This window comes from Gymnogyps californianus, chromosome 1, assembly GCF_018139145.2.
Source record: "Gymnogyps californianus isolate 813 chromosome 1, ASM1813914v2, whole genome shotgun sequence".
Classification (NCBI taxonomy): domain Eukaryota; kingdom Metazoa; phylum Chordata; class Aves; order Accipitriformes; family Cathartidae; genus Gymnogyps; species Gymnogyps californianus.
In genome coordinates, this window is record NC_059471.1 from 123121395 (window position 1) to 123137997 (window position 16603).

Sequence of the window (16603 nt, forward strand, 5' to 3'; positions counted from 1 at the left end):
GAGTACACATTCTTTGACAAAAGTTGGTCAGGAAATAGTTAATATTTTCAAAGAAAATTATTGAAATAAGTTAGTGTCCTCCCAGAATTTAACCTGTTCGTACATTTTCTCCTGAGAAATGATGAAGCTTCAGTCTATATGGATGTGAAACGTAACTTAGTATGCACTAGGGAGAGGAATCCTGCATTAGGTTCAGCTCCTGTCTCAACTATGTCTGATTGTGTCCCCCAGTTTAAGGCTTGTTACTTGATTCGGAAGCCTGTTATGTCTCAGGAAACTTATACATACAACTTGTAGCTGCTTTCATAGTTTAAAAGCTGTCTTTTCACCTTACGCACAAAGAAATGCTTTTCCTGTCTATGTCAAAGTGATCCACACAGCTCTCCCACAGAGTTTTGAAAGCGTCTTCTGGGTACAGCAGCACAGTGTTTCTTCTGTGAGAGCAATTTGCTCTGCCATTATATTGTCTGCAGGTATGCAGCTGTATTGTTTTACTGTGTTGATCTTGGAAGGAGCTGGAAAGCTCATAAACTGGAAAGCAATTGGTTTCCAGCCGAAGCTTTACTTCTTCCTAGCCCACTGTGCTCTCCAAGGGAATCTCTGTGGGATTTTGTTAAAGAGGAAAAGGAAGATGCAGTTGTGTTCAGAGCTGAGGCAAATGCAATATCACTCCAAATCAAGGGTTACATCCTGCTCTGTTTCTTACTCATTCCTTCTATCAGCTCACATAGATCATGAGCACACCTCATCCTGTGTCTACATCAGCTGCCCACAACTCCTACCGCCCGGTTCCACATTTCTCTCACCGCAGGGAACCTGCGCATTTACTGTGGCCACAGAGATACTTCAAAGGCAAACACAGGCAACTCTTGAAATGCGGATGATGAACACATGCTGGACAGAAAAAATACTTCCTGCAGAGGGGCAGAGGATCACATAAGTGGTGCTAACTCACAGATCTGACATCCCAGACACTTTCTCTTAGATGTACCACTGGCGGCAATGCCCTCCTCAGTCTATACTCAAGGCTCCCCAGTAACATTCATAAACGGGAAAAAGCATGGGAGACAAAGGCCACAGGCTGCAAGAGAAAGAGAAGTGGAGGGAAAAAGCCTCGCTCTAAGAAACAGTGCAGAGCTGCTCTGCAAATGGAGTTGGCACGTATGTGAGCTGCTTGTAGCTTGCAAATACTGCTGGGAGTGAAATGTGTGGAGTTCATGGGGAATTTCTATTGAGCCCCATGCAGTTACAGAGGCATTCCTCCTTAAATTTAAGGGAGTTAATTAGAATAATATATGTGCCACTTCAGCGTGGTGCCTGATGATCATGCTGTGGAGAAAGGAAAGAAAAGCTTGCTTGAGAGAAAATGCCATTATCTACCCAAAGCAAATACGAATCTGGAACTTGGTGTATACTTTTTCAGAGATGTTACAATTGTCAGTCACATAGTGCGTGGATCTGATCCACAATACCGTGCACACAGTCAGCTGTTCAGCATGTTGCCCGATTGCTAAGTATGAAGCCAGAAAATAAGTAGGCAGGTCACTTCCCGCCTCATTAACACAGTGGGAGGGGGGAGGTCTGAAAAATAAGGTTGTAGAAACAGCCATGAAAGCTTGTTGGAAGCTAAACAATACCCAAGATCCAGCCATGATTCCCTTCCTTTACCTTATTTCTTTTTGTTTCTTTCAATGCCTTGTTTTCAGTTGTTCCTAACTGCTGGTGATTTCTGCCTCTCCTAACCTTTAAGAATCCCAAAGCAGAGAAACAGTTGCATTATTGTAAAAACTTACCTTGTTTGAAAGTGGGTGTGCTGAGGGTTCAGACGGGACAGGAGGATACAGTTGGAGCACTCCCAGCACTCAGCCAATGCTGTTTTGCTTTTGTCATATTGCAAAGAGATTATCAGCCTTGAAGCCACCACTTCTCTTGGGAGCGATGTCCCAGGAGACATTCTTCAAGGATTTTCATAAAAACATCATCCTTCAGCCCCACTGAAGTGTGACTAAATGTGGTTATGTTAGGGTGGGTTTTTTTGTTTTCTTTGCCTCTCTCTAATGCACTAATTTTTAAAACCTGCTGTAACAAAAGCTTTAAACAGAAGGTTAAGTATGTGGAAGGAAAGGTAGTCAAAATGTTTGATAAAAGAAAGAAAAAGATAAAATGCTCATGAAAAATGAAAAACATCTCTGTTTTGTTCAGAATTTGCACTGAATTATTTGTTCCTAAAGGTTCATCTGTAGCCATTTTTGTTTTGTTGGGTTGGGCGCAGAAGTCTGTATGTGTTGCTTTGATATATATTTGTTTTTAATTAAAAAAAGAAAGAATAGGGTTCTGCTCCTCCCTTATATTCACATCATGACTTCTAAATGAAAAGAACTGTGTTGGAAAACAAAAGCTTTTCAGGAGCACACCCTGTTCACACTGCAAACCTTACATAACCAGCTATGACATAGGTTAGCAATTATACTGTGAGAAACGAGACAGCAGGTATACAGTTGCTTGTCTGGGGATGCATCAAGAAAACACATAATGCAAAGGTCTTGCAAAAAAGCCACTTGCAAAATCCAGATTTAAACATGGAAGGAAGGCCTGGGTTAGAAGATAGAGGTAGCCTAAAGTACAGTACCAGGTCTCACTCAAATAGTCCCTTCAAAACTATGGATAACCTCCTTGCTCTGAAGTGATGCTCGCTGGTCTGATAGACCTGGTTTATACAGTTTGAGCAAGTTTCTTCCCACCTGTCTGTTTCCAAATGAACCTCCTGAAATGACATGTAGTAATTTCTCAATAATATTTCAATTTGAAATGTTAATGGAAAGGAAGCTTTTGTTGGACAAGACCCAATTCTTGGTTTTTGAGAGCACCGCATATAAAGCCAACTTCGTGTCAGATGCTGACTCTGGCTAGGGAGCAGAGGGCAGAGCTTGCCCTGACAGCCAGTGCTCGTGCCTGCTTTTAGGCTGGGAATGGCAGTGGGCCAGGCTGCCTGTGAGGATGGTGCTCACTGCCCTGCCTCTCACCTGCTGGCATGTCAGAGCCTGCATGCCGGTGTTGGGCTGGTGCTGGGGTAAGTGTCCAGGGCATGGAGCCACATCAAGGGCACATGTCCCTTGGGTCCCTCGTGGGGTCATGCAGAGGTGTGCTCTGGAGCATGTCAGCTTGATGCGAGCTGCGTGGGTCCCTGGTGCTGGCAGAGCCTGGCACATCCCCCTGGCTGCAGCTGGGCACCGCAACCCCGCTGCAGGCTCCCATCAAAGAGTTGGTGTAGGTGAGGGGCTGGGGGCCACTGAGGGACTGCAAGGGCAAGAGAGGTCTTTGTATCAGAGCACGAAACATGACAGTCATCGTGAGGTGTCACTCCACTGACAACAAAAGGAAGGGCAGACTTTTAATTTATTAACAAACTTTTGTTGATAGCTGAAAGAATGTAGTGCTTGGGCTTGGAAGCTGTGGTGCATGTGGCTCCGTGAAATTAAATGCCAGTAAGACACCCAAAAATCTCTACAGGCCTGGCTAGCAGAGCACGGTGAACAGTTCTGCAAATTTCCCCATAAAGACCTGGAGGGTGTCTTACAAACCACCCTGAAGATAAAAGAGTAGCTGTGTCTTCCTTGTACGTGCCTTGGAGGCTCGGTTACAACTACCCATCAAGGTGCCGGTTAGTGTTGATTACTGCTTTTTGTGTGCACAAGGTAGGGACCTTTACACTGACAACAGCACCCTGCCCACTCAAAGACAAACTGTTCTACCCAGCCCCAGGGTCCTTCCCCCACCTCTGCCCAGCCTGGCCATTCCCTCGCTCTGGGGCAATGTTGGCAGCAGGATTCGCTGCCTTCCTTGCCCACATGTCTGTGGGACCTTCACTTCCCCGGCACAACCGTGCCCCTCCACCAGGCTTACAGCATGCGGCTAGGTAAAAATAGCATGCCAGGAGGGGAACACAGCAAAGCCTCAGCCTTCCTGTGCTGTAGCCTCTTTTGATTATTCGTTTTCCTCTCCTGTATTGTTATAATGACAGCCTGTCACATGCCTTTTTTGTTTGGTTTTGGTAAGGAGAGGTTTCAGGAAAGGTTTTTCACTGGAGTTCCAAGTGAGAAAAATGCCGTTATTTCTCAATAATGTATCTTTATTCACAACAAGCAGAATGATTCTGTAACAACTTCAAATCAAACGTTGATTAAAACAGTGATAAAATGGTACAGATGATGCTTTTATTTTTTTTAAAGATGGGACCATTTTTAACGAAGGAAAATGGAAACAGCACCAAAATTTCCTAAGAAATGATGCTCCTCTCCTTTGAACACTTTAGTTGCACCTGGGAGTGTAAAACTCATTTCAGACAAGTGTTGTCCTTCAACAGATGACCCTCTGAGGGCTTGGTACAGCACCTAGCATAATGAGATGCTCCTCTGCAATTAGGAACTTTAAATGCCTGCAGAAAGTACATAATGTAGGTGATGTAACTGTTAATAAACCCAGTAATACTAATTTTTTGGCAATATTCAGCCACCACCCAGTTCGCCACGTGGTGTCCTACACGGTATGGCAAATCATGTAGTCTTATAACCCTTATCCCCAGTAATCAGTCCCCATATTTGTATCAGTGGGACCTGTCCAAGGGCTCTGAAAGTCTCTCTCCTCTCAGAAAGGGAAAGATTTACAGCTGTTTGTGTAAATTGGTGGTGTTTGGGTGAATAAAAAACCCATGTTTAACTCACCTGTTTGCTGTGTATGAGACATTGTTAAGCTCTGTAAATTAGCAGGGGTAAGTTCTCTTTACCTAAATTAATTCTCAGCTACACTAATAGGTTAAATAATTTAACAAGGTCCTAAGTCTGCATGACAGCTTTAATTTAGTGCGTAACTTTCATTGTGTGCTGAAGTATTTTCGAGGTCAGTTGTATTAAACAAATGCTAGCCTAAAGACAGAGTTAAGCTGTGCAAATAGTTCCCTGAACTGGGAAGCACGTAACCAGCAGATAACTCAGTTACGCATAAACTTTTTATAGATGTTATTTCTTTCATCCTGGGCTTTGGAGCGGGTTTTGGAAATGAAACTCCTCATTGTAGCAATCATAATGACATATATGCAGCCCCCATTAGAAAAAAATATTTTCTGAGCTGGGATCTGAGATTGAGCTTGCCTAAATCAAGGTTTAGACATTTTTTATCGCCTGCTAATACACGTGCAGGAATGCTGTTCTTCAGATTTTTTTTTCCCCTTTCTTCAGAATATATTATTTCTAAGGGACAGTTGAATTAAGTTTCTTGTCTTTGGTTTTTCTCTTTTCCCTTCAGGTCTATATTGTCATACCTTGCCAGCTAATCTCACTTTCCTTGTGAGCAGCATACCCTACCATTTAAGTAAAAATGGTTTTCAGAAAAAATATGTCCTATAAGATGTTATGACATTTTGTGAAACAACATAATGCAATGTGACTGATGCAGATGGATATGCCCCATAAAGCTGAGAGATTTAGATATGTAGTTTTCCCCAAAAAATCACTTCATGAAGCAGTTTTGTTTAAAACATCACTTTGAAATCCTATTTAAATGCCTTGAAATAGATAGCAAATTTATTTAAACTTTTATATAAAAGGCTTTTAACCTGAATGCTTAGAGATTTGCTATGTGCAATGCTTTTTTCAGCTCAGTACATAGGGGAAAAAGTATACAATATATAATAAAGCACCTAGCTAATGTTTCCTTCTTTACTCCCCTCCCTGAAAGAAGAGAAATGCTTTAGTGGGATCAATAGTTATAAATCATTACAAATGATTTGAGGTTTTATTTCATCTACTTTTATTATAATGTCCATGCCATCTGCTGTACATATTGAGCTTATTACACTAATCCATTTTGCAAGCTCCAGCGTCTGAGTGAGAGATGTCAGAGGGCAATTGATTAAGGGATATTTGTTCTGTTACACCTTTTTCTTTAATTTCTCTCAGTAAGGATTTCAAGTTGAGCAAGTGAGCTGACATGATAATGGGGCCTCAGGTCTGCAGATAAATGAGACGTGTGACTTTGTGCATTCATAAATATCAGAACATCTTTTAACCTGGTGGTGATGGGAGGAGCAGTCGGTGTCAGTTGTGGGTTAGTACAAAGCTGAAGGCGTGAGGTTGTTTCTCTTCCAAGAGAATGGATGCTTGACATATAAATGATAGCTCAATCTAGGAATCTACCTCCCATACACCCCTTATTATCTATAGTTAAAAGTATTTTGTGTGATGGGAATAGGACAAAGAGGAAAAGTAGAACAAAGAGAAACTCAAAAGGTCCTCTAATATAGCATGTGACATCACTTAGATAGTGAGCGAATAGTGGCACTGTATCGAGTATGTGTATCTCTACCACAAAGTAAGAGCTGTTTGCTTCTAAACTTTTCAGCCCTAAAGTGTATATCCTCAAATTCTTGCCTTCCACATTTACACTAAGCAAACATTAAGATACAAGGGTTATAGGTGCTTGAAAAAAACATCCATCACCTTGTCTCCATCAGTTCAAGACAGTGTCAAGAAGAAGTGAACAAGACATGTCATAAATATTAGAGATTTGCTTCGTAACCTTAGAGCAATCTGTCCAAGTGTGACAGTAGCCTGAATATTTAATAACTAATGCAAACTTTACAACTGCAACTCGAGCTTCATCACATTTTGACCTATTTATAATTAACTTGTCCATCATATCTGAGGTCCTGACACTATACATACAGCTGAGTAACATTTACACACATGAGCAGTTCCACTGAATTCAGTGGAAAACCATGAGAAATCTTATTTAATGGATACTGGTGCTGGATCCTAAATGCAGACAGCCACGCATGAATACATCAGTCTTAGATCCTCTCTAAAGGTCAGGACAGCATTTTAGCACAAGCTTCTTCACCAGGGCTCCAGGACTGTCCAGCCAGAACTCTTTCCTGGCCCAATAACTACTGTTCATAAAGTAAAACCACCTGGGCTAGAAAAGAGGCCTCACCAAGCTGGACAACACAATATAGCTGAGATCAATCACTTTGAGCTGTGGCCCTGCATTTTCTGCAAGTATTTTTGAAGGCTCAGATGTCTGCAACATGCTATTAGTTGCACTTGTGTACAACTTGAGTCTAGCTTGTGGCCCCTTTTAAGTTCCAGCTATTGCAGGCTTCAAATGCAAGCCTAGTCACCATCAAATTGCACTCTCCCTGTGTGCCCTCTGACGTCGTTTCCATTCTGCCAGCAAAGTGCCCAGATTGCCAGTTTTCATTTGAAGACAGGCTGAACAACTTCCATTTATTTGGGTAGAAAAGTCCTTGGACAATTCTAGTTTTACGTAAGGTTTTATATTAGCCAAGGACTACTTCAAACACCAATTCTGCTGATTCTCAAGCGCATACTTTACGTTGAAGCCAAATGGTACGCCACGGAAGTCTGTGTTAAACTTACTATCAATGGTACCTCTCAGATACTTACAGGATTTGCTGGCTGAGAGCTTTACTGCTATAATACCTCCAAATACCTTGAAACTGCAGTAAGTATATTCTGCTTCTGTTCATGAAAATATGTCAGACACTGCACGACATGACACCCCCCAATCTGGTTGTGTCATTTTGTGCATCTAGTTTCCTCAGCACACAGGCTCCTGTTTTCCCTGTTATTAGGCACTTTACAGCTCCAGGGCTAATTGCACAAATCGATTCATTTACAGCCAGCACAACAGAAAACAGGGCAACAATGGAGACAAAAAGATTGCAGTAAGGCATTGCAACTGGTGTACTGATGGATGCTGAATAAAAGTGCCAGCTGTGTCTTGTCAAAAGAGGCAACTGAAAAAGAAAATCCCAACAAGGACTATGTGAATTCAGCAGCATTTTGGTGTCTGTAGGGAAGAAAACAGCAGAAAAGATTATCGAGAGCTTCCCTACCCACTAGGTCGTGCCACCACCCTGTGTTGAGGTGTGGGGTGCCATTCCACTGTTATTGCTGTTGCAGTTTGTACAGTACGGGATTTACTGCCGCATTATGAAGAGAAAACTTCTTTCTCTCTCTTCGACAGAGCTTCAGTTAGTCGTGCTGTACCCATGTCTCTCCAGTGGGTTTTCTCTGCATCTTATTGAACTTGCAGCACTGAATAGGCAGTGCTAAAAGCGTGGCAACTGAGTCAGGAGCCTGACTGCTAGGTAACTCTTTTGCTGGAGAGTAAACAAACTCCTTTATAGAATGCAGTCTCAGGAGAGTTCTTCTCCAATTGGCACAGACTGTGAAACATATCCTTTCCCTGCAGCACAGAGAGAAAAAGTAATACCCCTCTGCTCTAATCTCCCCTGCAGCAATCTAATATATTCTTACTGGCATAGCCTAACCCACTGGCTACCAGTTGGAGCTGTGCTGAAGGCTCGCAGGACCTGTGCAGAGATGATGAATGCAGGGCATGTGGGAGACAAGCCGTTTACATTCTGGCAGTCTCCACAAAGGAGGTCCCAAAAGGAGTTTAAAGCCATCTTCCTCTGGTGGGAAATAGAGATGTATGCATCTTTGTCACCATACTGTTTCCTGCCACTTGTCCAGCTGCCCCCTGCAGAGCCCTTGCCTCTTGTGTAGCTTCCTGGACAGACCTATGGTGCTCACCTTGACCGACACAGCTAAATCTTTCTCAGGATCTAAAACTCTGATCTAAAGCTTCATCCCATGGGTCAGCTCCCAGAGCTAAAGGGGATTATGTAGGGCAGAGGCAAATATTCAAAAGTCCCAGCCCAGGGGTTTCAGTAATTTAATAAGGACAAATAAAGCATAGAAAAAATGATTATCAGGAGCATCTTAGCGGATTAGCACCTCACATATTGAAAGCATTACAGAGTCTAAATATTGCAGCATGAACATCTTGCTTGTCTATGAGCATGGGCGATACTGCAAACCACATAGGAGTTACATGTTAGAGGACTGAGATGCACAGTTAGCTTAAAGAGCCACGGTCATTATTTTTAGACATGGCTGATTAATTTGCTTTACCAAGACTCAAATGTAACATAATGTATATAATGCAATTAGAAGGCTGTGTCTCTATTAATACTGTAGGCAAAATGCAGAGATAAGATTCTGAGAAGCAGTAGTTGTCTAATAATTATTTATACCTTCATCCTGTCTCTGAGAGCTTGTGAACTTCAGCCTGGAAGTTTAAGCATTTGAGAGGCATGTGCACTAATCAGTGTGTTATTGATTTTCCCTCGAATTCCACACCTGAATGTGCCTTGTTCGGTTTACGTGACAGCCGAAGAGTCTAACAGGACATGACTATATGCTGAGGAGGTCAAAAAAGAGGACAAACATGCAGCAATTGGGTGCCACGGCTGGAAAGTAAATGAAAAGTAGACTTTCTTGCATATGAGTTTATCTTCTCCCAGAGGAGTGGCGTGCCAGGCACCCAACAAGTGTGATGCAAAGGAAGTCATTCCTGCTCCATGTTCATCCAGATTATGATAACTGTACCATAGGTAGCTCAGAGGGCAGTCTTTCACCTTCAGCACCCGTCTGCCAGGACCACAAGGTTAATATCTCATCTTGGCTACTATGTCTAGCGACACACACAACAAATATTTATTTACCTTTCTGCAGACTAATAGCTACACATTGTCAGTTCCACATTAAGTTTAAAATTCTGGCCCATTTCTAGTTCTGTACATTCTGTAGAAATCATCATGTTAAAAAAAACAACGAAACAACAACAAAAAAAACAGTCCTCAAGAAACTAAAACCCCAACCCAACACTGGCAAATAGCCTAGGAACCAATGTAGTGATGGACACTTCATACAGAGCCTGTTCATAGTTCTCTTTAATAAATTGCATGAGTCTTGTTTTCTTCCTTGAAGAGTTCAATGGTCCTTGCTTGTTTCTCATTCACCAAAGGGCAAGCAAGAAGCAACCATATTCGGGGGGGTCAAAGCATGTCAGCTTGCCTATGGATATGTTAAATAGGAACTAAGAGTATAAGGATGAAAAAGGTCAGACCTGGAAAACACCCTACAGACAAATGAAGTAAATCAGTTGAGGAGACTTAACTATCGTCTAATTGCAGTAGCTATTTATAGAAGTGAATATGGCTGAGGTTTTCTTCACTAGCCATGCTTAGCAAATTGCAACTAATGGGTCTCTAAAACTTAAGCTTTATTTTATTTTTTGGAACAGCGTTGGAGAACTGATTAGTGTGTACTTACACAGGAATGCATAAAATAATCTAATTATAGTAATACATGTGCTGTGACTGAGGGGTGATTTCTGTCAAGACTAGTTCTTTATGTTGTGTGTTTCATTGTAACTGATCATTTAATAAACAAACAGGAAATAGTACAAACAGGCACCAATGGAGCAGACATTCATTCAGCTCCTAAGAAACTTACAAATGGGTATGTGAACACCCTTATTCTAGAGGGATTTTCCAAAAGAGAAGTAGGGCACCTCAGTCTCCATGATCCATTCAATCCTCAACTCCTTTCTGTATTCAAACCCAGAAATATCTGGTATCATGATAAAGTTTTCAATAATTGACACAGATGTGTTTGCATCCTGCACCATTTCAGTTAATGGAGAGCTCCAGGGAGCCAAGATTTTGCTTGTTGTGTATTCATTTATTATTCATTTAAAGAACATGGCTATTTGCCAATGGGAACTGAAATGAAATCACCACCTTCATGCAGGCAATCCAACAACCCTCCAGTCGCAATGACATTCAGTTACTAATGGGTTAGTTCAGTTTTAATCCGCTGCCTAGAGATGAATAACATTAATTATTGTAATTGGTAGTGACAGTAATGGGTGCAACATTTCCAGGGCTAATTTACTCTACTTTTGTATCATGCTAATGTGGCTATTCTGCTTCAGTACCCAAGACAACTAAAGCTAGTTCAAATGTCTTTCTACTGTACAACATTGTGTAGCGCCTGCACGTCCTAAGACTTGCAATGCACGAAATAGTATAGAGTTGCTGCACTTAGGCAATTGACGGGACACGAATGTACTGAAGCACCATGAAAGAATTTATGTTAACCCATCACACATTGGCATGAAATGTCTTGTTCGGTTTGGCAGCTGAGGTGGGAAAAAAAATATTGGTTTGATTAAATAATAAAGAACGCATTTACAACAGGTGAAAATAGGAACCAGATTAAAGTAGGTCATTTTTATTTTTATTGTTTTGTACTTTAAAGATTCAGAGCAATGATTTGACCCAAGGTTTCTTACCTCTCAAGTGAGTCTCTCAACTGCTAAGTTATTAGTGCACGCTGAAGCAGGCCTCCCTAAGGCTTGTCTGCTCAAACTGCTCCACTTCGAATAGCGTACTTAAATATTTGGTGAAGGAACACAAATGATTCCATAGCTGCTGGTCAGGATGCTAAAATATAAGGGACCCAATTATTTATCCAAAATGGAATAACACCAACAGAAAGGACTGAGAACAGCTCTCCATCCCCAGCGTTTTAAACAGATGATAAACCTAAGTGTTAGAACACATTGCCAGGAAGAGAGGTGCTGGGGGGTTAAGATGCCCTCAGGCAGAGAGGGACTGAATCTATGCCCGCATCCTACGAGGTAAATGTCCTAAACAGAGAACTACTGAATGAAACTGGGACTCAATGATTTTAAGAAAGTGCTGAAATCTGAACTGGTTTTAGTATCTATCACTGGTAGTTGAAAACTTAATAAAGCACAGATGAGACCAAATTTGTCTCTGCTTGAAAGAATTCAGGAAAAATTAACACATTAAAAAAAAATCTAACTATACGTATGTATGCATGTATATACATGTAGGCAGTTAGAAACTTGTAGGCACCAATGGCAAAGACTATCAAAGAAGCAAAACAGAGGTAAAAAAATCCCAAATATTTTGCCCTAGTAGTATATGCCATCTCAAATATTAGAGGGAGCTTCCATTCACAAAAATTGAATTTAAGTCTGTTCTCATGAGTTACACTAAATTAGATTATGTTTTTATATACTGACTGGAAAGAAAAAATACAAGGTCATGAAACAATCAATCAAAAATTATCCAAAAATATTTTTACAGCCAATCTGAGTGCTTCCAAAAAGACTTTTATGAAAATAAATCAGTATCAGAATTACATTAAATTCTTCTTTATCAGTTTTTAAAACTTCTGACTTTTTAACTACTTTTTTACTTCAATTTAATGAAAATGGATACCATTTAAAATGGCATCCTATTTAAAATTACATATATTCATACACAGGGTAAGTTGAATTTCTGACTTGCACAGAATATATGAAAGACAACACAGTTCCTACCAAAGCAAACGTGCCTAACGCCTGAAGACTACTGACAGTCACAGTGAAAGAAAACATATGCTACCTAGAGAAGTGCACAGGACAGGACTCTGAGCAGACAGAGTGGTTAAACCTAGAGGCAGATCCATCCACCTGTTTGACGACTCAGAAGAGACAGACAGAGGATGGGAAGTGACCATTTGGGTTACCAAGTCCAGCTCACAGCTGGCGCATGCCCCTGTGCCATGTCAATATGCTGTCTCAGAAAGAGTTAAGCTCCCACTAGTCCCCTCTGGCTGCTCCAGAGCCTCCCTCTTCTGATGCTCAGAAACCTTCCTCTCCTACACAGCCAAAATTTATTCATTGCCTGTTTAGACTCATTTGTTCCTGTGCCAACGTTGTCCTTTGGCTTAAATTGCTCTCCTCCCTCCCTGGTGTTTATCCTCCCAATGTATTTATAGATAGCAATCAGATCCCATCTCAGCTTTCATTTTGCTAGGCTAAACAAGCCAAGTTTTTCCCATTCTCCCCTCCTAAGGCAGGCACTCTATTCCCCCCCCCCCCATTATCCTTGTAGTCCTCCTCTGCACCTGTTCCTGTGTCAGTTGTTGGCGTACTGTAAGAAGCTGAGACATCCACCTGAGGACCGAAGTCCCCTCTCTTTTAGGTGCCACGCTGAAAGGTGGTGAGGAAGAAGTCCCTTGTCCCAGGGAGTAGTAGGGCTCCCTGCTGGCTGAGAGAAGGGTGCAATCCAGAGTGAAGTTAGTGGGGCTGAGCAGAGGCCATGTACCTGTGCCCAGTAGGTTCAGGTGTTGTTATCACTGGGGCTTCAGCTGCCTCAGCCCTGCTGACCATTGACGCGCTCATGTGTATGCATAGGTTAGCCTGTGACTGCACTTAACGGGATGCTCATTGTGGGATGCACCTGGGAGATCCATCACAGGGTAAAATGACCTGCACTACTTCAGGCCTGTGGCAATGAGATGTATGCTCTTTGGGAATAACTAAATTAAAAGTATGCATTAATAGGGCTACTGTTCATATTTTCTGACAATGTATTTCCTCTGTACTATTTATAAATCTTACATGAAGAATTATTGGTCAGATTCTCAGCTGGCATACATTGATGAAGCTTCATTAACTACAATGAATCCTATCACTGCACCAGCCAATCAGTTGACTATTTATTAATTAAGTTGTAGAACATGCCTTTGAAGGGGATTTTTCTTCCGTCTACATAATCCATCCAACCATATTTCTTCCTTCACTTTCCCATGGACAAAATACACTCTTCAGATTGTTGCCAAAACCTGCATGATTCACTATATTGAAATAAATCTACCTTTCTGGAACTTATAGGCAGGGGTGCTATGCTGAGTCTGATTAATCTAAGATTTGAAGGGCTTCAGCCTAGCTATAAGTTTCAGTAAAGAGCTGTAATTACAGGTTAAGTATAGCAATTCCAGATTGCTGAACATTGCTGTATCGATCCGTTTAAACCATTAAATATGGAAGTTCAAATTCATGCACAAAGGCAACATTTTTGAAATCCCAGTAATTTAGGAGGATTATGTTTCCAAACATGGTGCAGATGGGAGAACGCTTGTCTAAGTAATGGCTTCTCTCTGCTGGAGAAACTCAAAAGCAGGATGCACAATTACAACTTTCATTTTATTTTAAGAAGGATAATGTTTTGTTGAACTACCTCCACTTTTTTCAGTCATATTCTGACAAAGGCAGAGAGTTTTGAGGGGAAAATAGGGTAACAAATCTCACATCACAGCCAGGAACCCAGTGATTTTCCTCGTTGCCACTCTGCTCAACAGTATGATCGCACTGTCAAAAAATCAAGGACTTCTCCTTCAATAATCCTCCTTTCCATGCTGCTCCAAGTGCAGGCAACCTCTCCGTCCTACCATGGGAGCTAAGTAACAGATAATATAGGGACTATGATGTGCTGCTGATCAGCTGGGAGCCCAGTCATCATGGAGTGTGTAATATGAAAACATGTTAGCTGTGAGACCTAGAAGTCTTGTCTCCTCAAGCTAAATTAGAGCACCCTCAGGATGCTCTCATCTGCTTTGGCTACTCCTTTTCCTGCTGAGGCCTCCTGTCCCATCTCATGCTGGCAGGACCACTGCTCGCACCAGCTGTATGTGACCTCCCATGCTGAGGGCGAGGAGGAGGATGGCGCAGTTCTGACTCTTCTGCCCTAAGGTATAAAGGGAGGGATGTTGGGGAAGGTGGGGTTGTTGTCTGTGCCCATCTGAGCAAAAATGTGACAAAAATCCCAGAGAACCGGGTCTAAGGAGCTGGTTTTTGCCTTTTTGTTTTTCCTTTCTTTTTAATTCAGTGATGGTTTTGGTATTTGTTTAAATGCGTTCTCTAAGATCAGGGTTGTTGTCTCTTTGTGCCTGTAATCGTATTAAAAGTGCCATGCGGCCTTTCCTATGAGCCAGAATATTGGTATTATGTGTCATCTGTGCAAAATACTTATGAGATCTGGTTCATAATTACAGCTTTCTAACATCACACAAGAACATTTCTCAGACCTACTAATTGTGCTGCCCTTTATGGTCCATCTTATTGATTAAACATCTGTTAGTGTTTTGGCGAAATGAGAATTCACTTGCAATGTGATGTGTCTGGTATACTAAATTCTGTTTAAGTCAGCTCTAACTACAAGTTTGAGATACATGTATTGTATCTCCTTAATTGTAACTTAGCGTTTTTTGCCTATGTTTGTTATTTGTACTGTTTGCTGGAGGGCAGGAGAGTCTTCTAATGTTTTCTTTACAGCAAAGTCAAATTATATTCCCTTAATTTTTTTGCCACACTTGAAACATTTCAGGTGGACAAATGCTTGGGAACATTGTAAAATAATAACTTAATACAGATCGTTACCTTTTTTCATATGTCACAATCCAATTACACTGTAAATTTTATCCTTTGTGGCCACGCCTGAGAAACTGATGTATGAAGTGAGTCAGTAAAAAAAAAAAACAAAAAACCAACCCAACCACCAAAAAAACCCACAAAAAACATAAAGACTTTTTAATTAGACATTCTTAATTGTGAATAATTTCCTTTTCAAGGAGAAAAAAAGGATCTTTGAACAAGATCCCTCTGCTCCTACTCTTCATAATTCAAATTAAAATAAAAAAGATGTTAGTATGGTGGTAGCCTCTGGGAAATTAAAAGAGTAGCTCTTGTAAAGGGATTGCAGAGAAGCAATGCAGAGTTCTTCTGTCTTTCCATTCCCTGTGCTTACTAAAAAATTAGAAGTTCTCCACAAAAGAAATCCAAAAGCTGACACAAATAGAGAGGAGGAGAGAGTCTGTTTCACTGCTGTCCAATGCTATTTCAAATTGACTTATCCTTTCTTTATCTCATTTGCTGACTGATAAAATCTTGACAGTATTAAAAAATAATCTGAGTCCTATTGCATGACTTGTTTTCCTTCTGCATGTTTTATATGTATTGATTGGAGAAATGAAAAAATGCTAATATCCATATGTTGTCACATCAAGAAAATGTGGACCACTTATTTTCCCAAATTAGATTATGTCCGGATGATTTTGCAAAGATCTGGGAGCTGAGCTTGCATTCAGTTTTGAGATGAAATGAACTGACCCAACAAAGAAGGGAAATTAAATTACTTCTTCCCATATTTTATCCCTTTGACATTTACTTTCAGTGCCCCTCCCTCCATCATCTCCTTCAGCCTGACAGTTACAGTATCACCACTGAAATGCTGCCTAGCAAGAAAAATACCCCCTTCATTTGTCTCTGATCCAGACCCAGATGAAGTCAAAGAGTCTTTCCGCTTACTTAGGGAGGTTTGGTCAGGTCCTTTACCATTTATGGATGAGAATGGAAACCCTACTGCAATGTTTCGAGGGTTTTATGTTCCTACTTAAATATTTTAGAGTCTACCTTGGAGCATAAGAACAGCCTTTTAAGCTTCAGACAGAAAACCCACTTGCTTAAGGGAATATACATGATCAAGTGTCATGCTGGGCCAGGGCCTTCAAGCTTTATCTAAAACCCAAGCTCAAGAAAACTGCTGGGGAGATGTGCGCTACTGAGACTGACAGCCAAAAAGCAAAATGAACAAGCCAAGGAAACACAATGAGAATAATAACAAGAACAAAAAGCGGTCTTGGATTCCCATCACTATCCCAACTAAAAAATAAATAATAGAAAAATTAAGCTAGCAGACCCTGAGACTGTCTGAAAACTAAAGCCTTCTTAGACACAATACTGTTCAAGGTATTTTTCATTCCCCAAAAAAGAACAGACCTAATTCCTCCATTAACACCTATGCCTTTATATTTGTGCA